The sequence below is a fragment of the Saccopteryx bilineata genome, chromosome 4, assembly GCF_036850765.1.
Source record: "Saccopteryx bilineata isolate mSacBil1 chromosome 4, mSacBil1_pri_phased_curated, whole genome shotgun sequence".
In the NCBI taxonomy this organism is placed as follows: domain Eukaryota; kingdom Metazoa; phylum Chordata; class Mammalia; order Chiroptera; family Emballonuridae; genus Saccopteryx; species Saccopteryx bilineata.
Genome location: NC_089493.1, coordinates 150,430,106 through 150,451,362, shown reverse-complemented (window position 1 = coordinate 150,451,362; position 21,257 = coordinate 150,430,106). Strand labels below are relative to the sequence as shown.

At 39.4% G+C, this 21,257-nt stretch overlaps 1 protein-coding gene and 1 pseudogene across 4 annotated transcripts in view; one reads left to right on the top strand and one right to left on the bottom strand.

Moving 5' to 3' along the window:
* The window catches only part of LOC136333291 (RCC1 domain-containing protein 1-like), a 241,734-nt gene that overhangs the window by 98,724 nt on the left and 121,753 nt on the right, over positions 1 to 21,257 (top strand). The window lies entirely within an intron of this gene.
* Positions 11,787 to 13,074, bottom strand: LOC136335564 (uncharacterized; annotated as a pseudogene).

Below are 21,257 nucleotides of genomic sequence, written 5' to 3'. Positions count from 1 at the left end.
ACCTTAACCTTTCTAAAATTTTCATGTCCCCCCCTATGTAACATACATAATTTTTAACATTAAAAAATTGATTTGTTCACTTAAGAAACATAAATGATAGGTTCTAGCAAGAAATCACTATGAAATTGTTAACAAAACACAGTAAGTGAAATTTCAAAACATATAATGAAAAACAGAAATTTAAATTCCAAATAATTTTAATACAGATTTTTCTATATTAATTTATTATTTTAATTTAGTGTGATCCTTGCACTTGATGCTTGCTGCACAGAGATTTTATATTAGGTTCCAATTTGGTTAGCTTTAGTCTCAAGTCTCCATGTTGTGTTATATCCAGCCGATTTCTTTTTTTTTTTTTTTACCAGTAGATCATTTACAGCACTAAATCCACATTCAGCTAAAAACGAAGATGGAAACGGTAGCAATAGTTTTCTTGCACATATGGTTGAATTTGGGTATTTGATTTCTGTTTCCTCACAAAGCCATGCCATCGCTCCTTTGATATTAAATAAAGCTTTTTTTTTTTCTGAAGCTGGAAATGGGGAGAGACAGTCAGACAGACTCCTGCATGCGCCCAACCGGGATCCACCCAGCACGCCCACCAGGGGCGACGCTCTGCCCACCAGGGGGCGATGCTCTGCCCCTCTGGGGCGTCGCTCTGCCACGACCAGAGCCACTCTAGTGCCTGGGGCAGAGGGCAAGGAGCCATCCCCAGTACCCGAGCCATCTTTGCTCCAATGGAGCCTTGGCTTTGGGAGGGGAAGAGAGAGACAGAGAGGAAAGCGCGGCGGAGGGGTGGAGAAGCAAATGGACGCTTCTCCTGTGTGCCCTGGCCGGGAATCGAACCTGGGTCCTCCACACGCTAGGCCGACGCTCTACCGCTGAGCCAACCGGCCAGGGCCTTTGTCATCTTTTTCAAGAACCGTTTTAAGAAATGCTGATATTGTCGGTTTTATTAAATTCTCTCCTATAGTGTGATTTTCTCCAGTTTTAGTGATGAATAAAGAAATTTGATAACTAGCCTCAAGAACACGATTATTAGTTGAAGTATGAGCAGTAAATAGAGACTTTAATGTTGTTCTTTTTTCAAAATTTTTCTTTAAAGTTTTAAAGTAACTCAAATCTGAATTAATATGAGCACTATGTTTTGCCTTCAAATGCGCCTCAAGACGACCTCGTTTCATTGATTTGTTGGTCAAGCATTGCTGGCATAAAAGACAAAAAGGAATCTGCTCATCATGAACAGCGGGTATGAACCCAAATTTTAAATATTCCTCCGAATATTGATGAGTTTTTTTCTTGCTTGCACCACTCATTTTACTATGGGCTATAAGAAATAAAAATAAGATCAATTAAAAACTAATATTAAAATATGTGTTGGTCCTGGCCAGTTTGCTCAGCAGTAGAGCGTCGACCTAGCGTGTGGAGGACCCGGGTTCGATTCCCGTCCAGGGCACACAGGAGAAGCGCCCATTTGCTTCTCCACCTCTCCGCCGCACTTTCCTCTCTGTCTCTCTCTTCCCCTCCCGCAGCCAAGGCTCCATTGTAGCAGAGATGGCCCAGGCGCTGGGGATGGCTCCTTGGCCGCTGCCCCAGGTGCTAGAGTGGCTCTGGTCGCAACATGGCGACTCCCAGGATGGGCAGAGCATCGCCCCCTGGTGGGCAGAGCGTCGCCCCATTGTGGGCGTGCCGGGTGCATCCCCGTCGGGAGCATGCGGGAGTCTGTCTGACTGTCTCTCCCTGTTTCCAACTTCAGAAAAATGAAAAAAAAAATGTGTTAAAATATATTCAGTGTGACACAGAGTAAACGTATACTAAAAATTCATATTTATTTAAATGTATATAACACATTTACTACACTACCACCGCAAATGTATATAACACATTTACTACACTACATTATTTAAATGTATATAACACATTTACTACACTACTACCATCAAAAGGTATCTATATTTTTTCCACTTGACAAAATTTTCTGGAAAGTTATGCTTCTAAAATTAAAATTGCCGTGCATGCACTATTATAGCCCCAATAATATTTATAAAATATTAGTGCTTTCTAGCCCCGATGCAAGAAGTACTTAATCAAGAGTTTAATATTGATAAAAATAAAATCAAATACTTACCAATTATATCTATACAATATATATATGTATATTTATTAAATGAACGAGCTTTTACAACAGTTTTTTTTTTTCATTTTTTTCTGAAGCTGGAAACAGGGAGAGACAGTCAGACAGACTCCCGCATGCGCCCGACCGGGATCCACCCGGCACGCCCACCATGGGGCGATGCTCTGCCCACCAGGGGGCAATGCTCTGCCCATCCTGGGCATCGCCATGTTGCGACCAGAGCCACTCTAGCACCTGGGGCAGCGGCCAAGGAGCCATCCCCAGCGCCCGGGCCATCTTTGCTCCAGTGGAGCCTTGGCTGCGGGAGGGGAAGAGAGAGACAGAGAGGAAAGCATGGCAGAGGGGTGGAGAAGCAAATAGGCGCTTCTCCTGTGTGCCCTGGTCGGGAATTGAACCCAGGTCCTCCGCACGCTAGGCCGACGCTCTACCGCTGAGCCAACCGGCCAGGGCTTTACAACAGTTTTGACTGACGCTTATTTCAAATTAACACCAACTGAATGATGTGAAACACTATAGAAGTTGCAATGGGCCAATTAGGTGAGAATAACTGCGTTATTTAGCGAATTTTTTAAATGTCTGGGGTTCCCCGCGGCAGACGGCACGCTCCACGGTGAACCCAGGATGAAGTTTACTTGACGATGCCAATCACCCAGTTAATATTTTGGTCTCGTCAAACGAAATTATACTTAATAATTATTTACCACAATTATTTAAGAATTGCATTTTTTGTTAAATTTGGCACCAATATCTAGCATTGCATTTAAATGGCCCAGGGCGAAAGAGTTAAAGTCGTGTTGAGTCCATTTTCAAATTGCCCCCCTTAACTATCGAATTGTTCCCCTGTGGGGCATGGGCCCCACGTTGGGAAATACCGGACAAGAGTGTGGGAATTACGGGGGGGGGGGAGGAGAGGGAGGATGTTGAAGGAGGGGTGGGGCACAAAGAAAACCAGTTAGAAGGTGACAGAAGAGAATTGGACTTTGGGTGATTGGAATGCAGCATAATCAAATGTCAAAATAACCTAGAGATGTTTTCTCTGAACATATGTACCCTGATTTATCAATGTCACCCCATTAAAATTAATCAAAAAAAAATAAAGGAATGCCAGAAATAAATGTGAGCAAAACTAGCTCATGAAACTTGAAACAGATTTTCATAATTGACCCTGGCACAACAAAAAAAACTAAATGTAGCAATGGACCCTGATTAAACGAAAAAACTAATGTTAGCAAAGAACCCTGGTACAACGAATAAGTAAATCTGTCAAAGGAACGTAATTCAAGAAAAACTAAATCTTGCAATGGACCCTGATAGAACTGAATACTAAATCTAACCTGTAAAAGCCTTAACCATATCCTGGGCAACATTTGCACTTCTTATTGATCTGAGACATATGATTTGAGTTAATTTTAGATTCTGGTTTAACTTCTTTTTTCTGAAGAATTTATAACTTTGTTTACACAATGATGGCATATTTTGCCAACAGGAATTGGATTGTATATGAACTCAATATGCTGTGAACGATGCCATTTGAATGTTAAGCACAATTTTTGTTACAGAAACACATTTTGTAATGTAAGTGTGGAAATTCTTCCTAAACTGAAAATAGACACAATTTAAAAATGAAAGCCTGAAGTTAATTTTAAAGCTATCACAAAAATACACCTGAGTGAAAATAGCTGAGAAAGCTTGAAACTGATTTTAGCAATGGACCCTAACACAATGAAAAACTAACTTTAGCAATGGACCCTGATGTAATGAAAAATTAAGTCTAGAAATGGACCTTTATAAAAAACTAAATCTAACCTGTAATGCCTTAACTATTGCCTGGGTAAGGATTTGGAATTGCTGTTGATGTGAGCCATATAATTGGAGTTACTTTTAGATACCAGGGTAATATCTCTTAACAGGGTAAGGACTCTTAACTTTGTTTACACAATGATGGAATATTTTACCAACAGGAATCAGATTGTATATTGAACTCAATATGCTGTGTAAGGTGCAGTTGAAAAATTAAGTACACTTTTTGTTAAAGAAAGATGTCTTATAACTTAAGTGTGAAAATTCTTCCTGTAATGAAAATAGACACAATTTAAAAATGAAAGCTTGAGGTTGATTTTAAAGCAATCCCAAAAATACACATAGGCGAAGCTAACTCAGAAAATGTGAAATTACTTTTAGCAACGAACACCGATACAAAGGAACATTAATTTAGCCATGGGCACTGTTACAACAAAAAACTAAATCTGGCAGTGGTCCCTGATACAATGAAAAAACTAAATTTAGCAATGGACCCTGGTGCAGTGAAGAACTAATCTAACAATGGACCATGATACAACAAAAAACTAATTTAGCAATGGACCCTGATGCAATGAAAAACTAAATCTAGCAATGGACTTTGATACAATGAAAAAACTAACTTTAGTGTTGGACCCTGATAAAATGAAAAACTAAATCTAGCACTGAATCCTGATACAATGAAAAACTAAATCTAACCTGTAAAAGCCTTCACCATTGTGTGGCAAGGATTTGGAAATGCTGCTTATGTGAGCCATATGATTTTAGTTTAGATTTCAGGCTAACTTGTCTTTTCTTAAGTGTTCATAACTTTATTTATAAAATAATGGCATGTTTTAACATTGGAAATCCAATTGTATATTTACTCAAAAAGCTGTGTACACTGCAGTTCAAAAATGAAGCACAGTTTTTTTATTAAAGGAAGACGTTTTATAATGTAAGTGTGAAAATTCTTCCTGAAACAAAAATAGACACAATTAAAAAAAGCCTTAAGTTAATTATGAAGCAATCCCAAAAATACACATGAGGGAAGCTATATCTGGAAACTTGAAACTGATTTTAGCAATGGACCCTGATACAATAAAAAACAATCTAGCAATGAACCCTGATAAAATGAAAAAACTAATTTTACCTATGAACCCTGATGCAATGAAAAACTAAATCTAGGAATGGACCCTGATACAACAAAAAACCTTATTTTAGCAATAGATCCTGATACAACAACAAAAAAAACTAAAGTAAGAAATGGTCCCTGATACAACGAAAAACTAAATCTAAACTGTAAAAACCTTAAGCATCACCTGGGTAAGAATATCGACTTGCTGTTGATGTGAGTCATATGATTGGAGTTACGTTTAGATTCCCAGGTAACTAGTCTTTTCTTGGGGGTTCATAACTTTGTTTACACAATGCTGGCATACTTTTCCATAAGGAATAGGATTGTATATTGAACTGAATATACTGTGTACCGTGCAGTTAAAAAATGAAGCAGTTTTTGGTAGAAGGAAGACGTTTTGTAATGTTAGTGTGGTAATTCTTTCTGAAACAAAAAGAGACAGAATTTAAAAAAGAAAGCCTTAAGATAATTATAAAGCAATCCCAAAAATGCATGTGAGCAAAACTAGTTCAGGTAACTTGAATCTGATTTTAGCAATGGACCCTGATACAGTGAAAAACTAAATCTAGCAATGAACCCTGATAGAATGAAAAAACAATTTAACATTGGACCCTGATACAACAACAAAACAAATAAATTAAGAAATAAACCCTCATACAACAAAAAAACAAACTTTAGCACTGGAACCTGATATACAAAAAAGTAAATCTAGCAATAGACCATGATACAATGAAAAACTAAATCTAGCAATGGACCCTGATAGAACAAAAAAAACTAATTTAACATTGGAACCTGATACAATGAAAAAATAAATCAAGCAATACACTCTCATACAATGAAAAAACTAATTTTAGTATTGGACCCTGATACAACAAAAAACTTAATATAGCAATGGACCCTGATACAACAAAAAACTAAATCTAACCTTTAGCAGCTTTATCCATTGCTTGTCAAGAATTTGGATTTGCTGCTGATGTGAGCCATATGATTTGAGTTCCTTTAGATTCTGAGGTAACTTGTCTTTTCTTAAAGGTTTACAAATTTGTTTACACAATGATGGCATATTTTCCATCCAGAATTGGATTGTATATTGAACTCAAAAAGCTGTACACAGTACAGTTCAAAAATGAAGCAGTTTTTGGTAGAAGGAAGACGTTTTGTAATGTAAGTGTGGACATTCTTTCTGAAATGAAAATAGACACAATTTAATAATCAAAGCATTAATATAATTATAAAGCTATCCCCAAAATACACATGAGTGAAGCTAGCTCAGGAAACTTGAAACTGATTTTATCAATGGACCTTGGTACAACTAAAAACTAAATCTAGCAATGGACCCTGATAAAAAAAAAAACCCAACTAATTTTAGTAATGGACCCTGATGCAATGAAAAACTAAATCTAGCAATTGCCGCAAGCCAGCGTGAATAGTAATTCCAGGTACTAGTGGGAACGGCGTGGAATTAAGAAAATAGATTTAAAGAGAAAAAGGATGGGCTCGGGAGGACTCTTTGTAACGCAATAAGATACCTTGCAAAGGCGAGCCTTCAACCCCCCATCTGCTTTAATTATAAGGCAAAGTGAGGTCATTAGCAAATCAAAGAGATCATGAAAACAAAGTCACATTTCCAGGGCAACCCAAGAGTTCTACCAAGTGCAGAAAACCCCTACCATACATAATATTTTAACTTCACAAAACAAAGGATAAAAAGAAATCAGCCTCAAGTCTTTCTGAGGGACATGGGGGATAGGATAAGTATAATATAAATAATCCAGCACCACAGCTAAGATGAAGGTGTGGAAAAAACAGCCTTTAGCAACTTTACTAAGCAAGTGAAGTGGAGGGTTGGGCAGATTTTCAGTTTACTGCCAGTTCCCCACACCTCTGTTCCCCAAAAATCTAAACTGCAAAGACCCTGTTGGCTTGTGGTCCCCAACATACTCCCCTTTTCTATTTTTTAACTTCAATTAGTGTGCTCTGATTATACTCATTTGATTTCCCATGTTCTGATTTGGAGGCAGACTGGAAAAATATAAAATAAACACAAAATTAAAATAGCCAATGCTAACAGATACCAAATCAAGTGTCTTTATACAATGAAGGGATTAAAGCCTTTTAGATTATCAAGCAAACTCTTAGTCAATCCAGCAGGCTCTATAATAGAGTCTTTACAGTTTTGAATGTCCTTAATATGTTAATGTAATTTCACCAAGTCCATATTGACACCATCACTGCTCCACAGTATCTTTAAATGCAACCCAACCCCACTTCAATCTGAGAACTGTCCCAAGAAGCAGGAGTCACACACATTCAGAAAAAGTCTGCATGGCACTGGAACTGTTGTCACATTTCCACACTCTATAGTTAGAGTCCAAGTCCCAATGACCACTGCTTCTAGCACATTAAGCTTTTGTCTCAAGCTTAATGTCAATTCTGGATTACTGGCAATAATTCAGTAGACTGCAAAAACCATCTGCAGCATGTATGGAAATAAAGCTTCTGTTTTCTTTAACCTGGAAAGATGAAGCCAGGGGGCCCTTTCTTGGAGTTTTGCAGCCAAGGAGTGGTGAGGAGAACCTAGGGATACACTAGGCTGGGTGGTAGAGGTAAATTCATAACAGAAGTAGGAAAAAAGGAGAGAGAGAGAGAGATTGAGAGAGAGGCTCTTAGTTTGGAGAGTAGGTCCTGGCCTAAAATAACATGGGGCATTGAGGCAGGAGGAGAAAAGTGTGTAAAGGAGACACTATGTATTAGACAAGGCAGTAGATTCATGGCAAATGGCAAGGAAAATAAGACCATCAACACCCACAACAGAGATCTTCGAGGGATGAGCAGAACCTGAATATTCAGTCAAGGCAGAGTAAGTAACCCTCATGTCTATAAGAAATGAGATTGGCTTACCTTCTACTTGGATGGTTACCCTAGGATCGTCCAAGATGACATGAGATGGGGCCGATGGTCCTAGGCACCTTCAGTCTTTAGTGGCAAGTCCCAGCAGGCTGGGAAAGGTTAGGTCAGAGGTGGCTGGGGTAAGGCTGGAAGAGACTGAACCCTCCCTTTGAGGAGCAAGGGGGCAGCCTACCTTCCAGTGTAACTTTTTCCCACAGCAAGGGCAAGGCCCTGGCAGTGACTGAGAGTCTAAGCAGGCTTTAGCCCAATAATCATTTTTTCCACTCTTGAAGCAGGGCCCTGATAGAGTCATATAAGGCCCCTTAGGGGTGTTGGAGCCTTTAAGGGTATACGCCAAGAGCTGGCATTTTGCTTGATCTCTTTGGGCTCTGTCTGCCTTTTCCTGTTCCTCTCAGTCATAATAGACCTTAAAAGCCATGCTCAGGAGATCTTGTTGAGGGGTTTGAGGATCCTCCTCTGCCTAAATAAACGTTTTCCATATATCTGAAGCTGATTGGAAAAAGACAGAAGGACAGCTTTATCAGCTGTATCAAATGAAGGAGGGTAAAAATTTGCAGAAGAAAGAAGTTTGAAGTGTGTTAAGAGGATTTGATAGATAGAACAGGTTTGACAGAGAAAGAGATGAGAGTATAGTAAAATAAACCTTATACAACTGCTCTTGTGAAGTGAGTCTCTCATCCTGGCTCATGGTGTCTCACCAAATGTTCAGGAATGCACCAAGGAGCCTGAGGAGACCTAGGAAAAATATACACATATCCTCGATCCCATAAGAGAACAGGGTCTGGCCCTTGCCAGATTCCTGTGAGTGGGTCCCTCCATCGCACTTCAGGGAAGGCTTTCCTCGTTGGATTCTAGAGTCTTTTGGCTGCTGAATGCCCTGTATAGCAGCATTCAAAAAATTTTAAAGTAAAAAGAGTGATAAAGAAGATTTGTATGAGTTCCAGAGCATGACTCCCCCTTTTCTATATTTTTATAATTGGCCTTTAAGTGTTTGCTGGGCACACTTTATAATATCTTGACCCTGAGGACTGTAAGGAAATTTCTGTCCTCAGGTTAATTCCAAAAGTCTAACAAAATATAGTAAATGATTTTTCAAGTAACACTCCCATATTTTTCAAAAATTTCTACCCAATTGATTAACAGGCAATCTAGAGAGCACATAAGGCTGAAAAAATCCAGTATGACCTTCGTTATCTTCCCATTATAAAAAAAAACAAACAAACTTAGAGCTTTGTTAGGGAAATTTACTTTGCCCTAAGCCTCACAGCAGCTCAGTAACTGCTTCATGAGTGAGCCAAGAATAAAATAAAATAAAATAAAACCTAATGTTGCTTAGCAATAACAGATGCATCAGCTCAACCAAATTAGCAAGTCTTTAGGATCCACATTTCATTATATTTAAATTTAAATGAGCACACTTTACAAGTTCCAATTTTAAAGCAAAAAATGAAGGGATGAAATCATTTTATATTTTCAATTTTAGAGCTGGCATTTCCCATTTTTTTTGCATGCAAGAACTTAATTCAGGCCTTAAAAACAGACACAATTCAGACAACATTAAACAAAGAGTAAACAGAAACAAGAATCAGACAAACCAGAGAGAAACCCAGGATTTCAGAGCACAACCAGATTAGAAAGATGCCTGCCTGATCTCAGTCAGGGCATGTTTTAATAGAGGGACTAAAGATGGATGAGACTAATCAAAAGTTCCTTGAGAAATATCTCAGAGGCCACAAGGAAAGTTTGTAGACAGATCCACCTTGGGTCCCCCTTTCAAATTTCCAGGCAAAGAATAGGAAAGAAACAAAATGATAGTTCAGAGGATTATAGTTAAAACATTAAAGAAAATCAGACAACAGGAAAAGCTGTAACTTTCCTAACACTTGAGTCTCTTATTCATTCTCAAATTCCAATAGCTGCTACAACTGGCAGTTCAGGTTGATTATGCTGAGATTTCTCTACCTCAATTTTAGGTTAGTGGCAAACTAAGTTGATGGGGCTGGGGAAGGTTCCGTTGTACGTTTCCCTGTATCACCTGCCCTTTGGCAATATACTTAGATTTACATTCATTTGCCCAATGTTTCCCTCTCCTGTAATATGGGCAGAGGTACAGAGTGTTAAGAGCTGGCTGCCCTTGAGGGAGAGGCTAAAACTGACATCGGGGGGTAGGGAAATTTCTAACAAAATGTCCTAAACCTCCACATTGGAAACAAGATTCACTGGCAGAAATACTTCCTTGACCTTCTTTCTTTCATTTGTTCTGCCATTTAACAAAGTATTATCCTGGAGGCCTTCCCTGAAACACTGAGGCAATAGCCAAACCTTGCATAATTTATTACTGCCGACACTACTTTCCCTGAAAACTACTCAAATATTTTACTTACTGTGTGCACCTGGGAAATTCCGTCACCTGCATTTAGTTTAGTTTTTCCTTCCTCAGGCCCCACATTGGGCACCACTTGCCACAAACCAGTGCAGCTAGTAATTCCAGGTCCTGAGTGGGAACAGCATGGAATTAAGAAAATAGACTTAAAGAGAAAAAAGATAGGTTCGAGAGGACTCTCTGCAACACAAAGAGATAGCCTGCAAAAGGCAAGCTTCCACTCCTGTTGTAGTATTATAATGTTATAGTAATTATATATATAGAAATATAAAAATATGGAAGATATATAAAAGTAATCAAGACATAATATTAAAATTAAGAAAATTAAATAAAGTTATGCCATCTGGATAGGAATTAGTATAGTGTGTGCAGATATGATAAACAGACTCTGACTTTTGAGCAGGGCCCAGTTAGTGTGTGTAAGTTATACATAGATAAGAAGTGGCTTGATGTCATAACTGTAAGTTAACATAAAGCAGCAGCTTTCCTAGGAACATCTTTAAAGTGGCTTGATGTGACAATTCAGTAGATTAACATAAAAAGGGCTCCCTTCAAGGAACTCCCAAAAAGATAGAGGTGATAATCTTGTAGATTGACATGACACCTTTTAGAAGGAGCAGTCCAGAAAAGGTACTAAAGCTGAGGGACCCCCTGCTGCTGTAGTCGCCCAGACTCCGACGTGAACGTGGACTGTCTCCACGTTGCTCTGAGCTCTGACCAAGGGCAGCGGAAAGGAGCATGCCAACGAGTCCCCTTAAGCCAGGGGTCTCAAACTCGTGGCCCCCCGAACAATTTTGTGCGGCCCGCAGACTAATCCACGAAGTTCAAAATATTTTGGATAAAATTAAGTAAGCCCGTGGATTAGTCTGCGGGCCACACAAAATTGTTTGGCGGGCCGCATGCGGCCCATGGGCCGCGAGTTTGAGACCCCTGCCTTAAGCTGTACCCAGGCACGCCAAAAGAATTTGTGAGTAATAAACTGCCTGTGTGATTCTTGCAACTAACTTATGTGTGGTTGTGTCTTTGCTTCCGTGGCAGTTGTCTTAAGGATGCTGAGATGCGACGTTAGGTACGAATGCACAAAGTCGTCACTGATCAGTAGCATCCTCATAGCCGCCTCCAGAGTAGTCTTGAACAGACTGCCAGCCCTGCTGATAAGCAGCAGGAGTGTCCTACTGCACCAATAAGTGAATCAGGGACGCATGATCGAGGTACAGCTTGGCCTCTACTGGAACACGAGGCTCCACAAAGGAGCCCCTGGGGTCGGTGGTGCCTAGGTCTGAGGGATGGACGGGAAACGCTGCCAATTCGCGTTTCCAAAACTCAAACCTTCGAGTGTGGAAAATTTCAGAAAGAGGAGAGCGAAGAATGTGTCAGGTGGCTAGAAGGATCCCTGTGTCTACATGAACTTTGCCCGCAGAGGGCCTGGTCCTCCAACTCTGCCCTTATGGTGAGCGCTCCCGGGAAGGCAAGGGACGACCCGGGAGAGGACATCCCCTTCCTCGTGACTCTCGGATACACGACTGTGTATCTCCCCGATCGGTTCTTAGGACCTCCACCCAGTTTGCCCTCACTTGTCCGCGCCATCCCCCCCGGTGTGGGCGTGTTCCCTGTCCCGGTCCCCAACCCAGGGGCGGGATGTGCCTGGCGGGGGCGCTGTCTCCCAGCGAGTGCCAGCTCCAAGCGCTGGGACTAGCCTCTCTCGGAGCACGGGGCCGACTGCAGGACCGAGTGTGGAGGAAAGGGACAAGGCCGCGACAGTTCTTTGCCCCATCTCCTTGTGCCCCGCCGGCAGCGCTGGGGACGTGGTCGGGCGGGTGGCACCGGCTCCTGTCCGCGCACTCCGGGCCCTGGCCACCCCACTGACCTGTAGAAGTTCTCAGAAGAGCCTTGATGTGCACGCAGGGTTTCCTGTAAACTTTTCACAGCCCGCGTACTGGCACCTGCGCTTTCTCTGAGAGGAGGCGAGGTCGGCGCGACTACGGCCGCTGGCCCCTTTGTCGGAGGCCGGGTTCGCCGCTCCCCGCAGGCCGGCTCCCGCTTAGGCTTGCTGCAATGGGGGTGAGAGGCGCTGCTGGGGGAGGTGGGCATGGGAACCAGGGTCGACAAGGGCGGCAGGAAGCAGGGGTATCCTCGTCTTCCCGGCACCGCCTCGCTCTCTGCGCTCTGCCGGGCCGGGCGCTGGTCTTGCTAGTTGAGGTCCGCTAGGATCCGCGCCACCATGAAGAGCGAGGCATGCCCTCATAGCGCTTCTCCACCTGGGGCAGCGTGGTGACGGCTGCGCCCTCCAGGCGTCCCCAAACTACGGCCCGCGGGCAGCAATGCGGCCCCCTGAGGCCATTTATCCAGCCCCCACTGCACTTCTGGAAGGGGCACCTCTTTCATTGGTGGTCAGTGAGAGGACCACGGTATTTGGCAGCCCTCCAATGGTCTGAGGGACAGTGAACTGGCCCCCTGTGTAAAAAGTTTGGAGACTCCTGGTAGACTCAGCGCCCTCCCGCGGCCCGTGCACGACCGCGCGGCTCCACACAGACACGGGTCACTCGGGGGCGAAGTTGTCCACATAAGCGGTGGGTTCCGAGCTGCGGCAAGCGGCACTGCAAGTCGCTGCGAGTCGTCAGCCGGGCATCTCCACCCACAGCGGTCCAAGAGCGGCCGGGGCGGGGGGCCGGGGGCGGGATCCGCAGGTGAGCTCTCCGCAGGCTGGGCTGGGTGCGCAGCCACCTTTGCCATCATCCGCGGGGCTCCGCAGAGTGAGCACTAGAAGAGGTGGGGCACGAACTAGTTGTCTCGCCGTGGCGTTTCAGGAAGGAGCTGCCTGTCTTAAGGATGCTGAGATGCGACGTTAGGTACGAATGCACAAAGTCAAAGCCTCAGCCTTGCACCCCATTGCGCGGAGCGGGACAGCCCTGCGCGCTATGGCTAGTAGTGGGCATCTCTGCCCCATGGTGGATGGGGCCGGATAAAATACTTATTAAATACTATTTTTATTTCTTATTTTCTAGGAGTTTATTCTATGATGATGAGATTTGGATTTGTCCTCAAGTTAGGCCCAACTTTCATTTTGCTACTTGGGCATTTGACATTTTCCAAATATAAATTCAGCATATTCTTTGTTCAAAATTAAAATAAAAAAAAAAAGATAAAAGAAAAGTGGAAGCCTGAGCCTGGAAGCAGCAGGCTTTGAGAAGACGATAAATTTCTCTATTCTGACCTACTCCCTCAGATCTCACCTTCCACTACCAGAGGAGTATGTGAGAAGAGAGTGATGAAAAGAGAGTAAGTAAGCCAAGATATTTAAAAGCTATAGCCTTCTCTGACACACATTTTAAAATTCTTTAAAAATTTTTTCCATTGATTTAAAAGGAGAGAGAGAGAGAGAGAGAGAAATATCAACCCGTTGTTCTGCTCAATGAGCAGAACAGTTGTGCATTCATTGGTTGCTTCTGTATGTGGCCTGAACTGGGATGGAACCCCATACCTCCCTCTGCCAGTATAACGCTCTATCCACTGAACACCCGGACCGGGGCAATACACATTTATATATAGATTTAAATGGCAAAGAAAATCTGTATGTCTTTACAAATAATCTAGATATGTTCATGGGAAGAGGGAAATTTTGTTTACAACTTGGAGAGATTGGTATCACTGAGGAAAGATAAGTATGAGATATGTGACTATCCCAATTGAAAGTAGTTAAGAACAATTGGTTTTTTTACACCATTAGTCTTATGTAAAACTCCATCAGACTTATTTGCACCCCATTAGTCTTATTTAACCCCAAATCAACACTGCATATGGTCAACTTTTCAATTTAATAAGTAGTAATAACAAAATATATTGATCAAAATTAGTATAGCACAGAATAGTCTGAGCATAAAATTGCTTTAACATAAACTCAGAATATACTTACTGATATGATTGATAGCAAAACAATCTTTGAGAAGATCTTTATGTAGAATATGAAAGTGTAGAATTTAGATATAATATACACACACATACAAGTACAACTTGTATAATAGTAGTAAAGCTTTGTGCAGATTGTGGTCATCACAGTTTACATACACAACCTGGTCCCCTGGGTAGACTCTACTTAGATTTGGCTAATAAGGAGGCTGCCTTCAAAAGGCTGAGGGACAGGGAGCAGGGAGCCAGGAACCAAGTACAGTGCATACCCATGGAGTAGAGGCTCTGTTTCTCACCAAATAATTATCTGCAAGATTTCAAGAGTAAAAAGAATTATTAGTCTTTCTTGGCCATCTTCCTTTCTCTAGATCTTATGCCCTTCATCCTCATCTTTTCTTTGACATTTTCTAATGATTCATTCTTTTTTTCTGTCAAATAAATTTTTATGTCAAACTACCAACCAGTACAAACTCAAACACTTAAGCAATTCAATTTAATAAATTAAGATTTTAGATAATAGATTTTACATATTTAATTCTTGTCAAGGTAACAAATATATAAATATATGTAATATTTATATTATTATATACTTATATAAATACTTTTTAAATTTAATTTAGACAATTAATTTTAACAGGGTGACATTGATCAATTAGAGTACATACATAGATTCAGAGAAAACATCTCCAGGTCATTTTGACATTTGATTATGTTGTATACCCATCACCCAAAGTCAAATTGTCTTGACCTTTATCTTCTGTTTGGTTTTCTTTGTGCCCCTCCCCTCCCCTAGCCTTTCCCCTCTTTCCCTTCCCCCTGGTAATTACCACACTCTAGTCCATGTCCATGAGTCTCAATTTTGTGTCCCACCTATGTATGGAATCATATAGTTCTTAGTTTTTTCTGATTTACTTACTTCACTCAGTATAATGTTATCAAGGTCCATCCATGTTGTAAATGATCCTATATCATTTCTTATGGATGAGTACTATTCCATAGTATATATGTACCACATCTTTATCCAATTTTCTATTGAAGGGCTTTTTAGTTGTTTCCATGTCTTGGTCACTGTGAACAATGCTGCAATGAACATGGGGCTGCATGTGTCTTCACATGCCAATGTTTTTGAGTTTTGTGGTTATATACCCAGTAGAGGGATTGCTGGATTATATGGTAGTCCTGTTCTTAATTTTTTGAAGAACCACCATACTTTCTCCCATAATGGTTGTACTACTTTACATTCCCACCCACAGTGGATGAGGGTTTCTTCTTCTCTGCAGCCTCTACAACACTTGTTATTACCTGTCTTGTTGATAATAGCTAATCTAACAGGTGTGAGGGGATATCTCATTATAGTTTTGATTTGCATTTCTCTAATAGCTAGTGAAGATGAGCATCTTTTCATATATCTGTTGGCCATTTATATTTCTCCCTGAGAGAAGTGTCTGTTCATGTCCTCTTCCCATTTTTTTTATTGCGTTGTTTATTTGTTTGTTGTTGAGTTTTATGAGTTCTTTGTATATTTTGGATATTAGGCCCTTATCTGAGCTGTTGTTTGAAAATATCATCTTTCATTTAGTTTGGCTGTTTGTTTTGTTGTCAGTTTCTTTTGCTGTGCAAAAGCTTCTTAGTCTGATGTGGTCCCATTCATTTATCTTTGCCTTCACTTCCCTTGCCTTTGGAGTCAAATTCATAAAATGCTTTTTATGGCCAAGGTCCATGAGTTTAATACCTATGTTTTCTTCTATGTAATTTATTGTTTCAGGTCTTATATTTAGGTCTTCGATCCATTTTGAATTAATTTTGGTGCGAGGAGACAAACTATTGTCAAGTTTCATTCTTTTGCACGTGGCTCTCCTGTTTTCCCAGCAGCATTTACTGAAGAGGTTTTCTTTTCTCAATTGTGTGTTTTTGGCTCCTTTATCAAAGATTATTTGACCATATATATGGGGTTATATTTCTGGGCTCTCTATTCTGTTCCATTAATCTTCTGATTGTCTACTTTTCTACCAGTACCATGCTGTTTTGATTGTCGTGGCTCTAGAATATAATTTGAAGTTGGGTATTGTAAAGCCCTAGCTTTGTTCTTTTTCCTTAGGATTACTTTGGCTATTCAGATTTTTTATAGTTACATATAAACCTGATGCTTTTTGTTCTATTTCTTTAAAAAATGACATTGGAATTTTGATCGGAATTGCATTTAATTTGTTTGTTGCTTTGAGTAATATAGTCATTTTGATTATATTTATTCTTCCTATCCAAGAACAAGAAATATTTTTCTATTTCATTGTATCTTTTTCAATTTCCCTTAACAATGTTTTGTAGTTTTCATTATATATGCCTTTTACATTCTTTGTTATGTTTATTCCTAGGTATTTTATTTTTTTGTTGGAACTATAAAAGGGATTATTTTTTTGAGTTCATTTTCTGATGTTTCATTGTTGGCATATAGGAAGGCAATAGACTTCTGTATATTAATTTTGTATCCTGTGACCTTACTGTATTGGTTTATTGTTTCTAATAGTCTTTTTGTGGAGTCTTAGGGGTTTTCGATGTACAGGATCATATCATCTGCAAAAAGTGAAACCTTTACTTCTTCTTTCCCAATATGAATGTCTTTTATTTCTTTCTCCTGTCTGATTGCTCTGGCTAGACCTTCCAGCACTACATTGAATAAGAGTGGAGAGAGTGGACAACTTTGTCTTGTTACTGATTTTAGAGAAAAAGTCCTCAGTTTTATGTCATTTTTTTTTTATTTTATTTTTTTTTTATAATTTTATTTTTTTAATGGGGTGACATCAATAAATCAGGATACATATATTCAAAGATAACAGGTCCAGGTTATCTTGTCGTTCAATTATGTTGCATACCCACCACCCAAAGTCAGATTGTCCTCTGTCACCTTCTATCTTGTTTTCTTTGTGCCCCTCCCCACCCCTTATCCCTCTCCCATTCCCCCCTCCCCCACGTAACCACCACACTCTTGTCAATGTCTCTTAGTTTCAGTATTATGTCCCACCTACGTATGGAATAATACAGTTCCTGGTTTTTTCTGATTTACTTATTTCGCTTCGTATCATGTTATCAAGATCCCACCATTTTGCTGTAAATGTTTCGATGTCATCATTTCTTATGGCTGAGTAGTATTCCATAGTGTATATGTGCCACATCTTCTTTATCCAGTCATCTGTTGATGGGCTTTTTGGTTGTTTCCATGTCCTGGCCACTGTGAACAATGCTGCAATAAACATGGGGCTGCATGTGTCTTTACGTATCAATGTTTCTGAGTTTTGGGGATATATACCCAGTAGAGGGATTGCTGGGTCATAAGGTAGTTCTATTTTCAGTTTTTTGAGGAACCACCATACTTTCTTCCATAATGGTTGTACTACTTTACATTCCCACCAACAGTGTATGAGGGTTCCTTTTTCTCCACAGCCTCTCCAACATTTGCTATTACCTGACTTGCTAATAACAGCTAATCGAACAGGTGTGAGGTGGTATCTCATTGCCGTTTTGATTTGCATTTCTCTAATAGCTAAAGAAGATGAGCATCTTTTCATATATCTGTTGGCCATTTGTATTTCTTCCTGGGAGAAGTGTCTATTCATATCCTCTTCCCATTTTTTTATTGGATTGTTTGTTTGTTTGTTGTTGAGTTTTATGAGTTCTTTGTATATTTTGGATATTAGGCCCTTATCTGAGCTGTTGTTTGAAAATATCATTTCCCATTTAGTTGGCTTTCTGTTTATTTTGTTATCAGTTTCCCTTGCTGAGCAAAAACTTCTTAGTCTGATGTAGTCCCATTCATTAATTTTTGCCTTCACTTCTCTTGCCATTGGAGTCAAATTCATAAAATGCTCTTTAAAACCCAGGTCCATGAGTTGAGTACCTATGTCTTCTTCTATGTACTTAATTGTTTCAGGTCTTATGTTTAGATCTTTGATCCATTTTGAGTTAATTTTTGTACAGGGAGAGAGACTGTATAGTCCAGTTTCATTCTTTTGCATGTGGCTTTCCAGTTTTCCCAGCACCATTTATTGAAGAGGCTTTCTTTTCTCCATTGTGTGTTGTTGGCCCCTTTATCAAAAATTATTTGACTATATATATGTGGTTTTATTTCTGGACTTTCTATTCTGTTCCATTGGTCTGAGTGTCTATTTTTCTGCCAATACCATGCTGTTTTGATTGTCGTGACCCTATAATATAGTTTGAAGTCAGGTATTGTTATGCCCCCAGCTTCATTCTTTTTCTTTAGGATTGCTTTGGCTATTCGGGGTTTTTTATAGTTCCATATAAATCTGATGATTTTTTGCTCTATTTCTTTAAAAAACGTCATTGGAAGTTTGATGGGAATTGCATTAAATTTGTATATTGCTTTGGGTAATATAGCCATCTTGATTATATTTATTCTTCCTAGCCAAGAACAAGGTATATTCTTCCATCTCATTATATCTTTTTCGATTTCCCTTAACAATGGTTTATAGTTTTCATTATATAAGTCCTTTACATTCTTTGTTATGTTTATTCCTAAGTATTTTATTTTTTTTGTTGCAATCGTGAAGGGGATTATTCTTTTGAGTTCCTTCTCAGTTGTTTCATTGTTGGCATATAGAAAGGCTATTGACTTCTGTATGTTAATTTTGTATCCTGCGACCTTACTGTATTGGCTTATTGTTTCTAGTAGTCTTTTTGTGGATTCTTTGGGGTTTTCGATATATAGGATCATATCATCTGCAAAAAGTGATACATTTACTTCTTCTTTTCAGATATGGATGCCTTTTATTTCTTTGTCTTGTCTGATTGCTGTGGCGAGAACCTCTAGTACCACATTAAATAAGAGTGGAGAGAGTGGACAACCCTGTCTTGTTCCTGATTTAAGGGGGAAAGCCTTCAGTTTAGTGCCATTTAATATGATGTTAGCTGATGGTTTATCATATATGGCCTTTATCATGTAGAGATATTTTCCTTCTATACCCATTTTGTTGAGAGTCTTAAACATAAAATTGTGTTGTATTTTATCGAAAGCCTTTTCTGCATCTATTGATAAGATCATGTGGTTTTTGTTCTTTGTTTTGTTGATATGGTGTATTACATTAACCGTTTTACGTATGTTGAACCATCCTTGAGATTCTGGGATGAATCCCACTTGATCATGATGTATTATTTTTTTAATATGTTGTTGTATTTGATTTGCTAGTATTTTGTTTAGTATTTTAGCATCTGTATTCATTAGAGATATTGGTCTGTAGTTTTCTTTTTTTGTGCCATCCTTGCCTGGTTTTGGGATGAGGGTTATGTTGGCCTCATAAAATGTGTTTGGAAGTATTGCTTCTTCTTCAATTTTTTGGAAGACTTTGAGTAGAATAGGAACCAAGTCTTCTTTGAATGTTTGATAAAATTCGCTGGTATAGCCGTCAGGGCCTGGACTTTTATTTTTGGGGAGGTTTTTAATGGTTTTTTCTATTTCTTCTCTACTGATAGGTCTGTTTAGGCTTTCTGCTTCTTCTTGACTCAGTCTAGGAAGGTTGTATTTTTCTAGGAATTTATCCATTTCTTCTAGGTTGTTGAATTTAGTGGCATAAAGTTTTTCATAGTATTCTACAATAATTCTTTGTATATCTACAGTGTCCGTGGTGATTTCTCCTCTTTCATTTTGGATTTTGTTTATATGAGTTCTTTCTCTTTTTTCCTTGGTAAGTCTTGCCAAGGGTTTGTCAATTTTGTTGATCTTTTCAAAGAACCAGCTCTTTGTTCTATTAATTTTTTCTATAGTTTTTCTGTTCTCTAATTCATTTATTTCTGCTCTGATTTTTATTATTTCCTTTCTTCGGCTGGTTTTGGGTTGTCTTTGTTCTTCTTTTTCTAGTTCCTTAAGGTGGGAAGTTAAGTGGTTCACTTGGGCTCTCTCTTGTTTGTTCATATATGCCTGAAGTGATATGAACTTCCCTCTTATCACTGCTTTTGCTGCATCCCATAGATTCTGATATGTCGTATTGTCATTTTCATTAGTCTGTATATATCTTTTGATCTCTGCGCTTATTTCTTCTTTGACCCATTCATTTTTTAAAAGTATGTTGTTTAGTTTCCACATTTTTGTGGGATTTTTTTCCTCTTTTTTGCAGTTGAATTCTAGTTTCAAGGCTTTATGATCAGAAAATATGCTTGGTACAACTTCAATTTTTCTGAATTTGCTGATGTTGTTTTCGTGGCCCAACATATGGTCAATTCTTGAGAATGATCCATGTACACTGGAGAAAAATGTATACTCAGTCACTTTGGGATGAAATGTCCTGTAGATGTCTATCATATCCAGGTGCTCTAGTGTTTTGTTTAAGGCCACTATGTCTTTGTTGATTCTCTGTTTGGATGACCGATCTAGAGCCGTCAGCGGTGTATTGAGGTCTCCAAGTATGATTGTATTTTTGTCAGTTTTTGTTTTAAGATCAATAAGTAGCTGTCTTATATATTTTGGTGCTCCTTGGTTTGGTGCATATATATTAAGAATTGTTATGTCTTCTTGATTCAGTGTCCCCTTAGCCATTATGAAATGGCCATTTTTGTCTCTGAGTACTTTTCCTGTCTTGTAGTCAGCATTATCCGATATGAGTATTGCTACACCTGCTTTTTTTTGGATGTTATTTGCTTGGAGTATTGTTTTCCAGCCTTTCACTTTGAATTTGTTTTTATCCTTGTTACTTAGATGAGTTTCCTGTAGGCAGCATACAGTTGGATTTTCTTTTTTAATCCATTCTGCTACTCTGTGCCTTTTTATTGGTGAGTTTAATCCATTTACATTTAGTGTAATTATTGATACTTGTGAGTTCCCTATTGCCATTTTATAGATTGTTTTCTGTTAGTTTTGTGTCTTGTTTGACCCTTCTCTTTCGTTTTTCTATCTTTTGTTTTTATTTGGTTGTATTCCATACATCTTTCCTCTGTTGCTATCTTTTTTATCTCATGTGCTTCTGTGGTGGTTTTTTCAATGGTGGTTACCTTTGAGTAATGAA